This window comes from Abramis brama (genome assembly GCF_963993115.1).
Source record: "Abramis brama genome assembly, chromosome: 11".
NCBI classification, from domain to species: domain Eukaryota; kingdom Metazoa; phylum Chordata; class Actinopteri; order Cypriniformes; family Leuciscidae; genus Abramis; species Abramis brama.
Genome location: NC_139973.1, coordinates 33,132,929 through 33,148,575, shown reverse-complemented (window position 1 = coordinate 33,148,575; position 15,647 = coordinate 33,132,929).

Sequence of the window (15,647 nt, the reverse complement as noted above, 5' to 3'; positions counted from 1 at the left end):
GCTATAAATTACATTAAATTACATAAAATACATTTTGATGTAATTTTTCAAAATGTATCTGCTACAAATAATCTGCAACTTATCACTAAACTGTGTAAATTAATGTCAATGTTAACATGCTACACAACCTTTGGTTTGATGAAATAAAATATTTTGTTAGTAACATACGTCACAAATACTTTATTATAGTAGATATTTTCCCAGCGGGCTTTTAAAAGCTCAGAATTGTCGGTATAAGGGCTTTGGGGTTTCATTAGCCAATCAGTGTTGCTAAGATGTCGTTTTCCTGCTCCAGACTAATTAATCGCATGTCATTACCAATACAGGTGATTGAGCCTGAGTTCCCATAAACAAAGATAACAATTCAAATTGAGCCATCTGATTGGCACTGTGATGGAAGGTAATGCAAACAAGCTTTCTTCAGGTTCCATAAACATTCTTGATAAACAGGAAAAATAGGCCATATGTAACATAATATGTGTCATGCCAGATACTAGTTCAACACAATGTAATGGCTGTAATGGCTATTGGAGTAGTTGTGAACGGTCACCTGCAGATAGAAACTGTTCTGATGTCTGTTGATCATGGTCTGAAAGCTTGCCAGACGCTAGGAGAACAATAGCTTACTTTTCATCTTTGTAAATGTCTTGTAAGCTTTAATGCACTTTTGCAAAAACAGTCATAATCGAACACTAAAACTTTTGCAAGAAAATAAATCAATGCAAAGATGCCACTCAGACACACTTAGCAATTATTATGGTAGAAAGAGTTATAATAGCTGGTTTGCACTGAATCATTTCAACCAGGCCATTCAGTTCTCTTTTCTAGTGCCACATTCCAGAAATGTCTGTTTTGCCATCTTAATACCCTGTGGTGATAACAGATGGGAGTTCAGTGAAGCAGAAAGCTGAGTGATGTGAATTTATCCTTTTGCCCCATTCCTTTCTCAGACCCACAAGTGAAAAATAAACCATATGATTGCATTGCAGTGTCGCAGCCACCAGCCATTCAACAAAACCAAAAAAACGACATCATTCAACATCCAGATCGAACAGTAGGAGGGATGAGTCACTGGTTCTCAGTTCCACTTGTTTTTATGTTTCAAGTGGGATTGATTTCTTATAGTTGCAGAAAAAGCCTACTACTAATGAAAACCTCAAAACATGGTTCAAAATGATAACTCACCACGCATCAAATGCGTATAAAAAGTCGCTTTGGTGAGTAAAAAAAGGGTTACTCGCCAGTTGGCCGGAAGACCCAACAGTATTTAGGGAAGGGAAGCAAACTAAATAGAGGGGAAATAATGCCCTACCATACTTAGTTCACTTTGCATTAACCCCAAGGAGGGTACCAGAGTAACGGCCCGTTATATCTAGCACTTTATTTAGAACTAGACCAACGTGAGTGACAGATAACAAGGAGGGAAGCCCCACAAGCAAATTTCCTGTAATTATCATCATTGTCAAATCTTGGGCCATTCCCAAGGAATGTTATCCCTATTTCAAGACCCAACCATAGTTGGGGAGGGAAGTAAATGAAGTAGAGGGAATTATACTGCCCACCTAGTTGGTTCACCTAGCATCATCCCTTGGGGCCATCCAAAGAGGAGATATGTCCCATGTCATTACTCAGACAGGGAGGCAAACCACAGATTGCCAAAAAAAACTTGTCAATATACTCCAACCCCAGGAGGCAGCAGGGGAGCTATGCCCTACTTAAAAACCCCAGTACACTGAGGAAGATACACCCGACTTGAGCCCGACCGGAACTGTTAAAGTTTAAGAACGAACCAGAACCGAACCCTGACTTAAATAAAGGTACTTCTCCTGGACCTGTTGTAGCTTGCGCTTTAACCATGGGTCAACTAGCGAGGCCTATAACACACCCATCCAAAGGGCAGCATATATCCCTAATTCACCAACAGTGGCTGGGGAGGGAGGTTAATGAAGTAGGAGAATGTAATTGCCCTACATACTCCATTCAACCTGCATCAACCCTAAGGGGGTACCTCCCAAGCAACCATGAGCAGTTGTGTGTTGAGTGTACAATTTTACTTTAAACCCTAACATAGGAGAAAATATAGCTCAACCCTGGGAAAAAAGATTTGTTACAAACTACCTTGCATTTCGGGGTATCAAAGCGGAGCAAGAGAGATATCAGAGACAATAAAACTCCAACCACAGCCACTGGCCCATGCTTCTCTCACTTTGGGGGTCATGTAAAGGGGGCAGGATGTCCTCCTACCTACAGTCAACAAAAAGTTTAAAAAACCCTGCTCTAACCCTATGCCAATATTCTCAGCCTACAATCCCTGTGTTCGATTCCGCCTTGCCGCTACGGCAACCATGGTATCGAACCGCGAGGTGTAGGTGCCTCAAATTGAGCGCTTAAGCCAGGGTCACACAGGGTAAACCCTAAAAGATTCCTCTGTCCTAGGCCAAAGTCTTTGATTGCTAGTTTGAAATATTAGCCGACAGCTGATTAATGACCATTATGATCAAATATTACCTCCAACGAAATTAGCAGTGTCAGAAGTTTTGAGGTGCAGTCCTGCAGTGTAGAGGTTTACACTGACTTTAAAGCCCGAACCCAGCCCGTACCCGAGATCGTTTGACCCGACCCGACCCGACTTGAGCCTGACTGGTTCTGTTAAAGTTTAAGACCGAACCTAACCCAAACCTGAAATCCATCACTTTATGTACCTGTATTCTTGCTACCATAGGCCAAGACTTATTGGAAGTATTTCCCAGTCGCTCCACCAGGCTGGCAGAGTCAGATTAAATTAATTCTGATTCACGTTTTCCACCACTTGGGAATGCCACAAGTAGAAGTGGAAGAGTGAATTATACTGGCTTGTATACAAGTCGATGTATCAGAATGGAAATGTGTTTTATGTATAGCTCTTGAAGACTAAAATTTTATTTTCAGTATTCATAATCAGTTGTATTATGTATCTTTATTATTTTCTTTATTAGTATTCATAATCAGATGTATTAAGTACATGAGTTATGCACATGAAACTAGTCACAAGTTCTCTATAAGGAAGGATTGTGTAGCATGATGTTGTTTTCCACTGATGAAAAGGTTTTCCAATGATAATATGTACATACGTTGTCTGTCATACAGTAGGCCTATTCTCTATAAAGAAAGAGCACAAGGTATATATATTAAACGTAAACATGCTTTTAAATTAAACTTGTTTTTGTAATTAATTTCTTTGGTCAAGCAGCCTATAAAACCTAACCTTTGTGTCCAGAGGAACAGAGAAAGCTGGCACAATCTCGTTGGTTTCTCCCCTCTGTCTGACATATAATAAAAAAAGAGATCTTGGCAAAATGGCTGGTGTTGCTTCCATGATTCAACCACAATGGGGAAAAGCTTATTTTTCAAGTCCACAATTGGGCATCACGAACAGGATTGCATCTACAGGCACTGTCTCAATCATTTCAGGTAATACCTTTTTCCCCCTATAGTTCTAAGTCTACCTGATAATAAACAGTGATGAGACATGACTGAAACTGAAACACCAGTTGTATTGCCAATAAATACGTGTCAGACTTGTAGTTAAATTTTTTTTTTTTTTTTTGATGTGGCTTATTTAAGTTGCTCTGATCAGTGGATCTTCCCAAAAAAGTATTTGTACTATGCTGGGGCAAAAGTGGATCTTAAAAAAAAAAAAAAAAAAGACCATTTAGTAAAATTTGGCAGAATAAGATATAAGAAGATTTAGCTAGAAATTAGTTTGGTCATGGCTGAGGCAGTAAAATATTTACACGCCAAAGATGTTTCACACACACAGAAGGGAACAGACAGGTGGTAAGTGTTAAATAGTCTCTATTGAAGTGGTGAAGCAGTAGCGGGAACCAGGCAATGGAGAGTGAATGGTGACTGAACGATGCAGATGGTGACTTAGCTGGATGGTGACTGAAGTGGTGATTAAGACGAGCAAAGTCAGGGGAACTGGATCTTGACAACGGGTTGAAGACAGACGGAAGACAGGATATGGCTGACGATGTCAGATGAGTGTTTGGGTAAGGAGTCTGTTTGTCGTAGTAACATCAATGAGAGCAGACCCAGAGTGAAGGGAGAACAGGGAATATAAAGGATGTGCTGATGAAGGAGTGCAGGTGCAGCGAGTCAGTACTCAGGTGATGATCTGCAGCAGGTGTGGTGATGAATGACTGAGGGCAGGTGGGGACCAGGAGGGATGCTGGGAACTGTAGTGCTGACAGGTTACTGAGCTGGTGACTGGTGACTGTGACAAAAGATTCATGCTTTTAGAGAAAGGCTATGGGTGCTTCTCAATATCCCTCCTAGTCTCCTCTCTCCTCCGTCCTCCATCCTATGACCCGGAAACCGATCGAGCTCAGCCATCTTGAAGGACATCTCAATTCTCTAAATGCACCGCGAGGAGTCGAGGATCAAGGAGTTAGGAGGCTTCCTGAGGAGTCATGAGCGAGGATACACAGGTGTATCCTATGCGGAAGAGTTTTATCGACTTAAACGTGACGCACGTCTAAATTCTCCTCCCCCTTCACATCGGTCACAATCATTTTAATTTATACTTTACCTTTGCAGTTTATATAAACCACACATCTCACATATTTCAACAGGGTATCTTAATTATTATTATTTATTATGAATTTCTTAAATAAATAAACTTCAACAACATAAGGGCAGATCCTTTGAGCGCTGCTGATGACGTGATGAAGTGACGCTTGAGTGATCAAGTATTCCAATGTAAAAAAAAAAGTTACATTCGATTCCTCCGTCCTCGCATCTTTTCCTTGCAGCCTTCCCTTGCATCCTACAGGGGGCGGAGCTGAGACGCGAGGAAAGGAAGCGAGGAAAGGAAACGAGGATGCACAAATAAGAAATGAGAAGCACCCAATGAAGCTGTGACACAAGTGGTATTTAAAGGAGCTGTATGTAGTTTTCAGCGGCCTCTAGCGGTGATGTTTCAGATTGTAACCAATAAGTTTACAAGCGCGTGCTCTTACACATGCTCGAATTTATAAGCGAGCACTGTGGGTACCGGCCAGACTGAGACGCAACACACAAAGCATCCCAAAACATGCTGGAAACTCAGGTAAACTCCCACTGCAACGTTACAATAATAGGCTATTTTTATCAGCATGACGTTGAACTAATGCTCCATGCTCGTACCATGATAAGTACCCTATCAACCGTGCCGAATTTTTCCACTGCAAGCACTACTTCACATTTTCTTCAGGAAATGTACATTCTAGGTTTGTAGATAAGGTTTCTCCATGATTCAAATGCCCTGCCGATGTTGATCTGTGTTTTTTTACCCGAAGTTCATCCGATTCACGTCTGGCCTTACGAGCTTCAGCAGAAAAATGTGGAGTTTGTGTTGGAGTCGGTGTTTTGCTGGGCACAGGTCGTTTCTTAGTGTTATCAGACATGTCATAAGTTGCATAAGTCATAAGTCCATGTCATAAGTTGCAGTGTTGTCGCTGTTGAGTGCAAAGTCAGTAGGCTAGACGAGTCGAGAGGCTCGGGAGCGCGCATGCAGGTGACGTCACTGGCGGTAAATCCGACCCGGGACCTTCACATAAAAATAAGAATACTTGCTTTCAGAGGTAATAGCAAAACCCGCAAAGTGGATAATTTTAATGTGAGATTACAACCCCTTCACACACAGGCAATAAAAAAAAGGATTCGTTTTGGTAAAAAAGCTACATACAGCACCTTTAAGATTAAAGTGGCGGGGCTGCACTGTAAGGTAGTGCTGCATATTAGAACCCTAAAACTTTAAAGTGGTGGGTCTGCACTGTAAGGTAGAGCTGTATATTAGAACCCTAAAATGTTTAAACACTCTGAAGTATAAAGGTGCCATTTATGAATTATAGTAGCTAGAATCGCGTGCATTCTGATTTTGACATTGAAGTTGTTCAATATTTGAGGAGACTGATCTGAGTTAAACTGAAAAAAAGAAGACGAAAAAAGGACAACTGAAAATATAAGAGTTAACTTTTTCTTTTTCCTTTCCTCGAGTTCCTCAAGTGATCAGAGAAGGGAGAGTGAAGCAGCCCCTCCCTTCGAAACCCTCGTCTTCACAAACACAGTTATAAATAGATAGCCTGCTGTTTCTCTATTTCCCATAGAGAGTATTAAGACATATACAAATTATTTGCAAATGGCTGTAAACAGAGAAGATACAAATTTCTACTAGATGTGATAAAGTGACAGAAATTTTTGACAGGGTTTTTAAGCATACTAGTGTTTAACGAGGCAAAAGTTTTTGTCTGAAAAAGAACAAGAGATAAAAATCAGGTCATAAGATAAGTTTTAAGTAATTCTTTTGAAGGAAACATCTATAATAATACTTTTATAATAAATGGACAAGTACAAGTTGATGTAAAATTTGAGATTCCTGTTAAGATCTTACGAGGAGCTATGGATTCTTTTATTTTAAAGTCCATTTTGCCGTTTTCCATCTGAAACCGGTGACAATGTTTTAGTTTGAGGAATGGGTTTGAATACAACAGTGCCTATTCATAAAGTGTCAAGCTTCACTCTAATTTGGTGAGTGTGAGTGGTAGTGGTAGTGGAAGTGAAGTGGAGTGAAGTGGTAGTGGGATTGCGTCCAGCCTTTCCGAGTGAGGGTGTGCATCTTATTTTAGGAAATAAATTAGCAGGAGACCGGGTGTGGGCCAAAGTACCTAAATCTCCAATGGTTTCATCTAGTGGAGAGCTGGTTCAAAAGACAATGGTTGTAAACCCTGTGGGTGTTTTAACTCATGATATGACTAAAAACGCTGAGCATAAACTGGAGGCTCAAGATAAAAAAGAGTTAAATACACCATGTGCGACTCTGCCTATACCTGATTTGTCTGCTCTGTTGTAGTGGTTCCCACAATTTCATGCTACCATGTTGGAAGTCGCACACGAAAAGGCTGGTCATCCTGGTATGCGAAAGACCTATGATTGGGTTTTTAAGAAAAAAAATTTGGCCACGCTTTAAACAGGACATTTCTGCATACAGTACATAAAACATGTCACACTTGTAACTAGTAATAAAAAATTTAAACTGGCTCCGTTACATCTGATTCTGTCAAATTGTGATCCCTTTGAAGATATTATTGTGGATTGTGTGGGTCCTCTACCATGTACAAAGTCATACTGTCGTGTCTGGTAACACATTTTCCATTGCGTACAATTACATTGTGCTCAATTGTAGGACCTTTGTCATAATTTAATTTTCAGCATTCCCAAAATCATTTAGAGTGATCAGGGTACTTACCTCTTACCTCTCATCTCTTCCAACAAGTTTTGAAACAGCTGAAAAATTAAGCATAATCTCGCTAGTGTGTATCATGCACAAAGCCAGGGAGCATTAGAGAGATTTCGTCAAATGTTGAAATCACTCCTTTGTGCTTATTGTGTACAGTTGCTGCATAGAGACTGGGAGGAGGATTTGCCCTGGTAACTACTGTTCAGATTGGGCATCTCCTTGTCTGTTGGTTTGGAAAACTTGAGGGGTCAGTAAGGTTTTGTACGGATTTTCGAAAAGTTAATAGTGTGACAAAATCGTATTGTTTTCTGCTCCCACGTGTGGAAGACTGTGTTGACCAGGTAGGTTCAGCCAAGTTTGTGACAAAGCTTGACTTGCTAAGAGGCTACTGGCAAGTGCCTTTGACTCAGCGAGCTCAAGAAATTTCTTCTTTTGTCACTCTGTCAGAAGCCAACTTGACGGTGAACCTGGCAAAGTGTGACTTTGCTCAGGCCACTGTGACTTACTTTGTTACTTTGGTAAAGTGGTTGGAAATGGTGAGGTTCAACTGGTAAATGCAAAAATTAAAGCTTTCAAGAGTATCCTGCGCCTACTACCAAAAAAGACCTTATGCATTTTTTATTTTATTTAGTAGGTTATTACCGTTCCTTTTGTCGTAACTTTTCATCACTTGTCACACCACCTACTGATCTTTTGAAAACAAAGGCAAAGTTCTTATGGTCTTCGAACTGTGTGCTGTCTTTTGAAAATGTTAAATCTCTATTATGCTCATCTGCGGTCCTTGCTGCTCCTTGCTTTGAAAGATCGTTTTCTTTGCAGGTGGACGTTAGTCAGGTTGGAGCTGGAGTTGTCCTCCAACAAGCTGATGAGCAGGGGGTGGTCCATCCTGTCTCTTTTCACGCAAGTTTAATTCTTACCAACTAAATTATTCTGTGGTGGAAAAAAAAGGCTCTGATTTGGGCCTTGCAACATTTTGACATCTATGTTTGTTCAAGTCAACCTCTGGTCATTTATACAGACCATAACCCACTGACGTTTTTGAATTTTCTTCTTTAAGGCTGATATGTTGGACCTTTATCTGCAGGCTTATTGTCTTGGCATTCAACACATCAGAGTGTCTGAAAATGTTGTGACACATGCACTGTCACGTGCCCCTATGAATAATGGTTAATATGCTGTTGTTTAACTTTATTTATTTATTATTTAGCTTGTCCCGGCAGCTGTCCTTGGTCCTTAACTCATTGGGAATTATGGGGCCTATTCTGTGGCATAATTGTCTTGATTGTTTATTTGCAGGGATTCTAGACAGACCCAGTTTAAGGGGAGGAGTGTGACAACCTGTGTCTTTAGTGGGGTTTTCCACAGTGCTGGCTGGATTACTCCGCCCTCCCAAATGATTACATCGTCGACACCTGTTGCTTACTTCCCTATTGGCCTATAAATGAAGCAAGACGGAAGGCAGACGCGGGCGGCCTACTTGATTTGTTTACCTTTGTTATTTTTTTGGTTGAGTTACTTTTTGCACACATCCCAATGCCACAGCACATTACATTCCCATGCATTCATTTAGTATTTAATTTAGTAGTTTACACTACTGATGCCTAACTACTATATTTTACATCTTTTGTAACGTTTTCCTTTTTTGAATACATTCTTGTTTAAAAGGTTTGGCTTTCTCGTGTGTCTCAATTTTGTTGCGTCCCTTTTGAGCCATGGGGCATAACAGTGCGTTATTAGGCAAGGCTTGGCAAACTATGTCAATATCACCTTCCTTTCCTATGCTTCAGTTTTGAAATACATTAAGTTAACAAAAAAAACATACTTTATGAATCTGTCCTTAAAACCATTAGACACTCGTTCATATAAGTTCACCAGATAAATGCCATCTAGTGGTGACCTGTTTCAAAAACAATGTTAAAAACATTTGCAAATGTTTCATGAAGCGATATTTTTAAACAGCCCACCACTACTTGTGATGCTTGTGATGAAATGTACCAAGTTTTGTCTCAATATGCCAAAGCATTTGGAGTGAACTGGTGAGTGAATGAACTTGAATTCCATAACTTTTTGCCAGCATAGTCTAATTATGATCTGAGCCAGGGTAAGATGGACTGTCTAGGAACCATGATATCTCAGGAATCAATGGAAAAAAGAATTTGTTTCTAGGCCTTATGGTTCAGAAGTTATTTGCATAACCATTAGTGAGCTATTTAGAGCTATTGGTGGCACTACAAAATTTATTCATACTCTCCCCATCAAGTGTGCAAATTTCATACCTTTCCTGCAAATGGTTCAATGGGCGGCTATGAATTCAAGAGCAGAAGAAGGAAGAAGAAGAAGAAGAAGAACACTAACGAATACAGAAGGTGGCTACTGACATATTCCGCTCGGCCTATTTCGAACAGGGCTCAAACCACCAACAACCAGCATGGGAATTGGCTGTGTTACAAGGATGCAAGTGAGTGAGGTTTTTATCTATCTCATATCTGGCCTCTGTTAACCACTTGGCCCCTAAAATAATGCAAAAAGACATTTCATTGCCAGTATTAAAGATTTATGCTTGTGAAATTGACCTTCCATCATGGCAAAAAAATATATTGGCTAAACTAAATGTTTTTATAGGCAATGCAGAAACAAGATTAGGTGAAAAAATATGTGGACATTTTCTCTATCTCTTATTTTAATATGACTGAAAGATAAATGAGCGGTTAAATGTCTCTTTTGCACTTATTGCACAGCTTTGCTGAAATTAACTTTGCAATTTCCTGCTGTCAGCTTACACATGCTACTGTGGTGGACGTCCATGCATTAGTGTACTAGAACTGGTCTCTGAGGGATCCTCCAGACAGATTTACTGATGATCCCGCTATAATTTCTCCCATGCTGTGTCCAGGAGCCTTACGTAACTCAACATGTGGCAGGTCATTGCTTAGCAATAACACCTCCATGCAGACAGCGTGATGTGACCATGAGAGAGTAAAATTGCTTCTGTGCATGCAGGTGGGTGCTTTTCTTTGATTGTGGTGTTTGTAGATGAAGCAGGGAGTGCAAGGAGGCACAGTTGGCTTTATTTTAGCATTAGCTTGATAAGTCCTACTTGGTTTCCACAAAATGTGCCTCTGATTCTGGCCATGATGTGTTATTTTTTGCTATTAAAATAAAACCAATTGCTATTTAGTTTGCTGGTTCATAGTCCTGACACGACAGCAAGCCCTCTTAATTTAAAAATGTGCTTCTCAAGTGCTTCTGCATCCACTTCACCAATAACCTTTTCACCCTCAACAAGAAATGATCATGCAGTTGCCCTGTACTGGTTACAGAAAGGTGAAATGTGAATTTTCTGTGCCACTTTTTATGACTGAAAAGAAATTGTGACAGAAAAATCTGATAGAAATTATGACACAGAGGTTTCCCAAACACTAGCCGTCTGCAATTGGTTGGTTAAAACCCGTCCGAAACTCACACCATTGTTTGAGCTGTTCACACTTTTATGGGGAATCAAGCGACAAATGGCTTACTTAGTTGGGTCAATCACAAACATTGTGCCCATGATAAAGTACTGTAAAGTAATTTTTGTTAAATATAATTAAAACACATGTGCAATGTTCTTAGAAATGTACAAATGTTGTAAAAATGTTGGTTTTATATATTTTTAAAAATCTGTTTTACCATTTTAATGAAAAGTAATGACTATGAAAAATAGTGTATTCATCAAGAATGTTGTGGTTACCTTTTGACATTCATTACGTTATCCTTGAAACCACAAGTATACATTATGTATAGCTGACTTAATTGCAGCCTTTCCACTGCTGTGTTGCCATCACTGTGACAAAAAAGTTGTGGTAACCTTTTGACATTCATTACCTTATCTTTGAAACCACAAGTATACATTATGAATAGCTGACTTAATTGCAGCATTTACACTGCTGTGCTGCAATCACTGTGACAAAAAAGAAAAGAAAAAAAAAGACGGGGATGCTATGTAGCTGTGGCGAGCAGGACGAGGCAGAGGGCCGTGAGAGAGCGGTGCGAGGGCGGTGGCGTGATTAATAATGAGCGACACCTGCGCGACGCACCGGTCTAGTATCTCTCATGGAGGAGCGGAAGCATAAAGGAGAAGCGACGACAGTGAAGATCGAGAGAGGACAGGCCTGGACTTGTGTTTTGTTTGTTTTATTATACGTGACAGCATTCGTCTGTGAGGGGCTGCTGTCTTTTACTTTAATTTTGTTGTTTGTTTATTTCGTTTATTAAAGTTGTTGAATGTTCGCCAGTTCCCGCCTCCTTCTTTCCACAACATCTAACCTTGTTATGTTGGAGAATTTCCTTGATTCATGTCTAAGTATGATGTAATGAAAATGACAAGCATGACAAAATAGGTCTGAAAAAGGATGAGAGAATGGAAAATAACCAGTATGCATCAGCAAATGCAAAGTGTCAAAATACAGTATGAAACAGAGCACCATTGTGTGAGGTTTGACCAATAGAGAAGACATGTCTAACTGTGCCAAGGTCACCAGGTGTGACAGAGGGGAAGAGATAGATTTGAGGGTGCCCATTGGGCACCTAGCGATAAGAAAAAGTATAAGACATGAACACTGGCCATTGTAACTTCAGATGTCCGGACGGCCGGACGGCTTCTCACTTTGTTGCTTGTCAATAAAGTTAATTCTTCTGACCTGGAACCTCGACTCTGAGAAACTACTTTGAGACCTGAACCAAAAAGAACTATGAATTTGCCACAACATAATTGTTGAGCCGAGCCAGGAGGGACAAGGGGTCGAGGAGTGACCACGGTGGGCGTGCTGGCAGAGGCCTCACAAAACAAAGGCGCCATAAAAATAAGGTAAGCAAATTTTGCTTATATTTGTTTTGTGCAGCCCCTGGTAAGCTAACGCCCGGTTGGTGACTGCCTTAAACAAAAGACTCCACCAAAAAGAACCTAAAAGTGATAAAAGAAGGGAGGAAAAAGGAGGGTAGGTTCCAGGTTTTGAGGAAAAAAGTGCATGCAGTATCTGTTTGTCTGTCCATACGCAGGTGTGTATTCCATTCGCATGAGGTGCATTGTACACGTGTGCGTCACGGTATTTTATGCGAAGTGCGTTTGCAAGATTATATGTTGTATTGTCCCTAAACGCAGAAGGTGCGTTATAACGTGAGAAGCACGTTATTTGTGTACGCGAGAAGCGCGTGCCCACGCGAGAAGCGCATGTCCCCCATGCAGAAGACGCGTTGCACGTGAGAAGCACGTGATCTGTTTGTCTTATCTGTTGTAAATATGCGTGCAACGCCCTACGTGAAAAGTGCGTTTGAAATGATAAGCACGTGATCTGTTAGTCTGATCTGTTTTTGTTTAGTTGTCGAAGTGATTTTTCATCTTAAGTAGAAGGAGAGAAATCTATAGTCTGATCTGTTTTTGTTTGTTTGTCTAAGTGATTTTTCATCTTAAGTAGAAGGAGAGAAATCTATAGTCTGATCTGTTTTTGTTTGTTTGTCTAAGTGATTTTTCATCTTAAGTAGAAGGAGAGAAATCTGTAGTCTGATCTGTTTTTTGTTTGTTTATCTAAGTGATTTTTCATCTTAAGTAGAAGAAGAGAAATCGTTTTGGAGAAAATTAGCATTGATAATAATAATGATACCTTAATAATATAATAAAATATAATTTGTTTTTCTAAAAACCCAGAGTGCTCGAAATTAAAAGTTAGAAAATTATATAGCCGTGTTTGAGCAGAATTGATAGAAAGGACGGAGACGCAGAGAAAGTGCTTGTTAACTGAGTTCTGTGCTCTGCATAAAAGAAAGATTACAGTTGAGCCACTGTCCTGAAATTGTTACAATTGTATTCAAGTGACCTTGGCACAGCTCAGTGAGAAAATTAGGCTGAGAAAGCTGAGACAAAGGCACGTAAAATAAAACTCTTACAAGAAATGATTTTTGAATCAGTGTTATTAAAAGTTTAATGGAAGATAAAACAAAAATTGATGAGAGAAAAATAAATAAAAATCAAGGTATCAAGGAACAAAGAATATTCCCCGAAATTGGCTTTGTCGGCTGTTTGGCCATCTTTCGAACTGTAATCGATGTGATCCGGATAGGGAAACACAGCCCATATTGTCAAAAGTTTGATTGTTTGACTTGGTTTTTCATATGTTACAAGAAAAATAGGAAAATATTAAAGGAGTCATAACCTAGTATTACCTTGGATACCCACGCTCTATTATAGTCTTTCAGGCCCTTCTAAAAAAGAAAAGTGGAAAAAAAATAAACACAGAGCTCCTCTGACCCTTATTTCTGAAGGCATTATTGTCTCGCGAGATCTGATGCGATATTTTGGCTGTCGTGGACGGTCATTTTAATAATGCAAATGAGGGGCGCGTTGATTGGTGGCAGGAAGGAGGGGGGTTGACACCGCAGGTAACTTCAGCATATCATTCCAAAATGACATCATGGCGCAAGTTGTGAATGAACCCGACCTGGCCGCGACCTACGGAATTCAACCTTATATGCACGAGCCAGACTCTGAACCTGAGCTGGAAAGGGAAGATGTAGAGTCGATGGAAGGACGTCTACATCAAGATGTCTCTGAATGGTAAAGACAATCATTTTGACTGAGACATACATTATACCTTTTATTTAATGTAGATTACATTAACGGAGATGTAGTCTACTTTTTTTTATCAGCTTACAGTGGTTATTGAGATCAACGTTTGCTATCATGTGGTGTTTTTGCCTTGTTTCACGTTGTGGTTTTTTAGACATTCAATATTTTTCTTCTACAGACATATAACGTGATCTTTTTCTTTATGTTTATTATTACTTGACTGTTTGTTTTATTTATCTATCCTTATCTATTCTATAAAAAAATCAATATGTTGTCATAGTTATATAATATACATGTATAATATATGAACGATTCCGGCGTAAAATGATTAGCACAGACACCTAACGTTAAGCCAGTGGGAAGGGTTGTAGGAACCGCGTCATTAAAAATGAATTTAATCCACTGGTCCCTGACAGCTTGGTCCGTTCTTGGGAGAGAAAACACATTTACATGTTGATTCTGGCAGTCAACAACAGAGCAACTCACGTGTGAGTTCATTCAGGTAAAGAGTTACATTTTGGCTTTGAAGTGGGTGTGAGAGCGGTTTTGCATGTAAGAGCAGCTCTGTGTGTGTGTGTGTGTGACTCTGAGTGTGTGTGTTTCAGAGCAACTCTGCGTGGGTGTGAGTGACTCTGTGCACGGCTGTGTGACAGTGTGTATGAAATCCCGGGTGTATGAGTGTGCGTTATAACAGACTGAAAGAGTTTATATTGAGATAAAGAAATAAGGAGGGAGAGAAGTGACAGAGATAGAGTTTTTTCTCACCTTTTGACAAAAAAAAAAAGAAAAAAAAAGAAAAGTACACATGTGGTTGTTACGGTTCATGAATTCACTGACTCTTTCTCGCGCTGTGTTTGTGTTGTGTGTGTGTGTGTGTGTGTGGGCGTGGTCGCTGATCAGCCGCTGATTGTCATCAGCGCCAGCTGATTCTGATCAGCGATCTCTATTTAAGCTCATTGTCTTTCGTCTTGTGTTTGTCAGATCGTTGTGGGATTTTCCCCTGTGTAGTGAGTCTTCGTTGGTGTTCCTGATTCCCGGTGTGGTGTTCCTGTCGAGTTCGTTCTGCCTGTCGTCTTCCGAGGATCCTGTTTCGTCTCTTCACTCTGCGGACTCGTTTGGTGTTCACGTCAACTTATCATTCAAGGATATCATCTCACCTGTTCACACCACGGGATCCGGGTTGCCCATCTGCCATCCTGCGCTACCAGGGACCATCGAACTGTGTGCTTTATATCTCTGACTACGTGTTAATTCAATAAACCTTTATTCTTGCACTTGCATCTTCTGTCCTTATTTTACGTGACAGAACGATCTGACCTACATGGATGCAGCAAGAGATTCTGACCTGGCTGAATTCCTGTCCAGAAGCGTTACGAGGATGGACCAGCAGGAGGAAAACTTGAACCTGACTGGACGCGCGGTTCAAGCCTTGGTAGCGCAGGTGTCCGAGCTCACCCAGCGGATTCAAGATCTAACGCCTCCCACTGCGCCACCCACACCGCCAACGCCACCCCCGCTGCCGCAGACTAACCATCCACCGGAACCAAGACTACCTGCGCCTGAGAGGTACAATGGTGAACCACAACTGTGTAGAGCATTTCTAACCAAGTGTTCCATGTTTTTTGCTCTGCAACCGCAGACTTTTGCTTCAGAGGAAGCCAAGGTGGCTCTGGTTCTCACTCTACTGTCTGGACGTGCATCACAGTGGGGAACGGCGGTGTGGGAGAATCGAGATCCATGCTGTTCCTCGTTCCAGTCACTCGCGGATGAGATAAAGAGGGTGTTTGA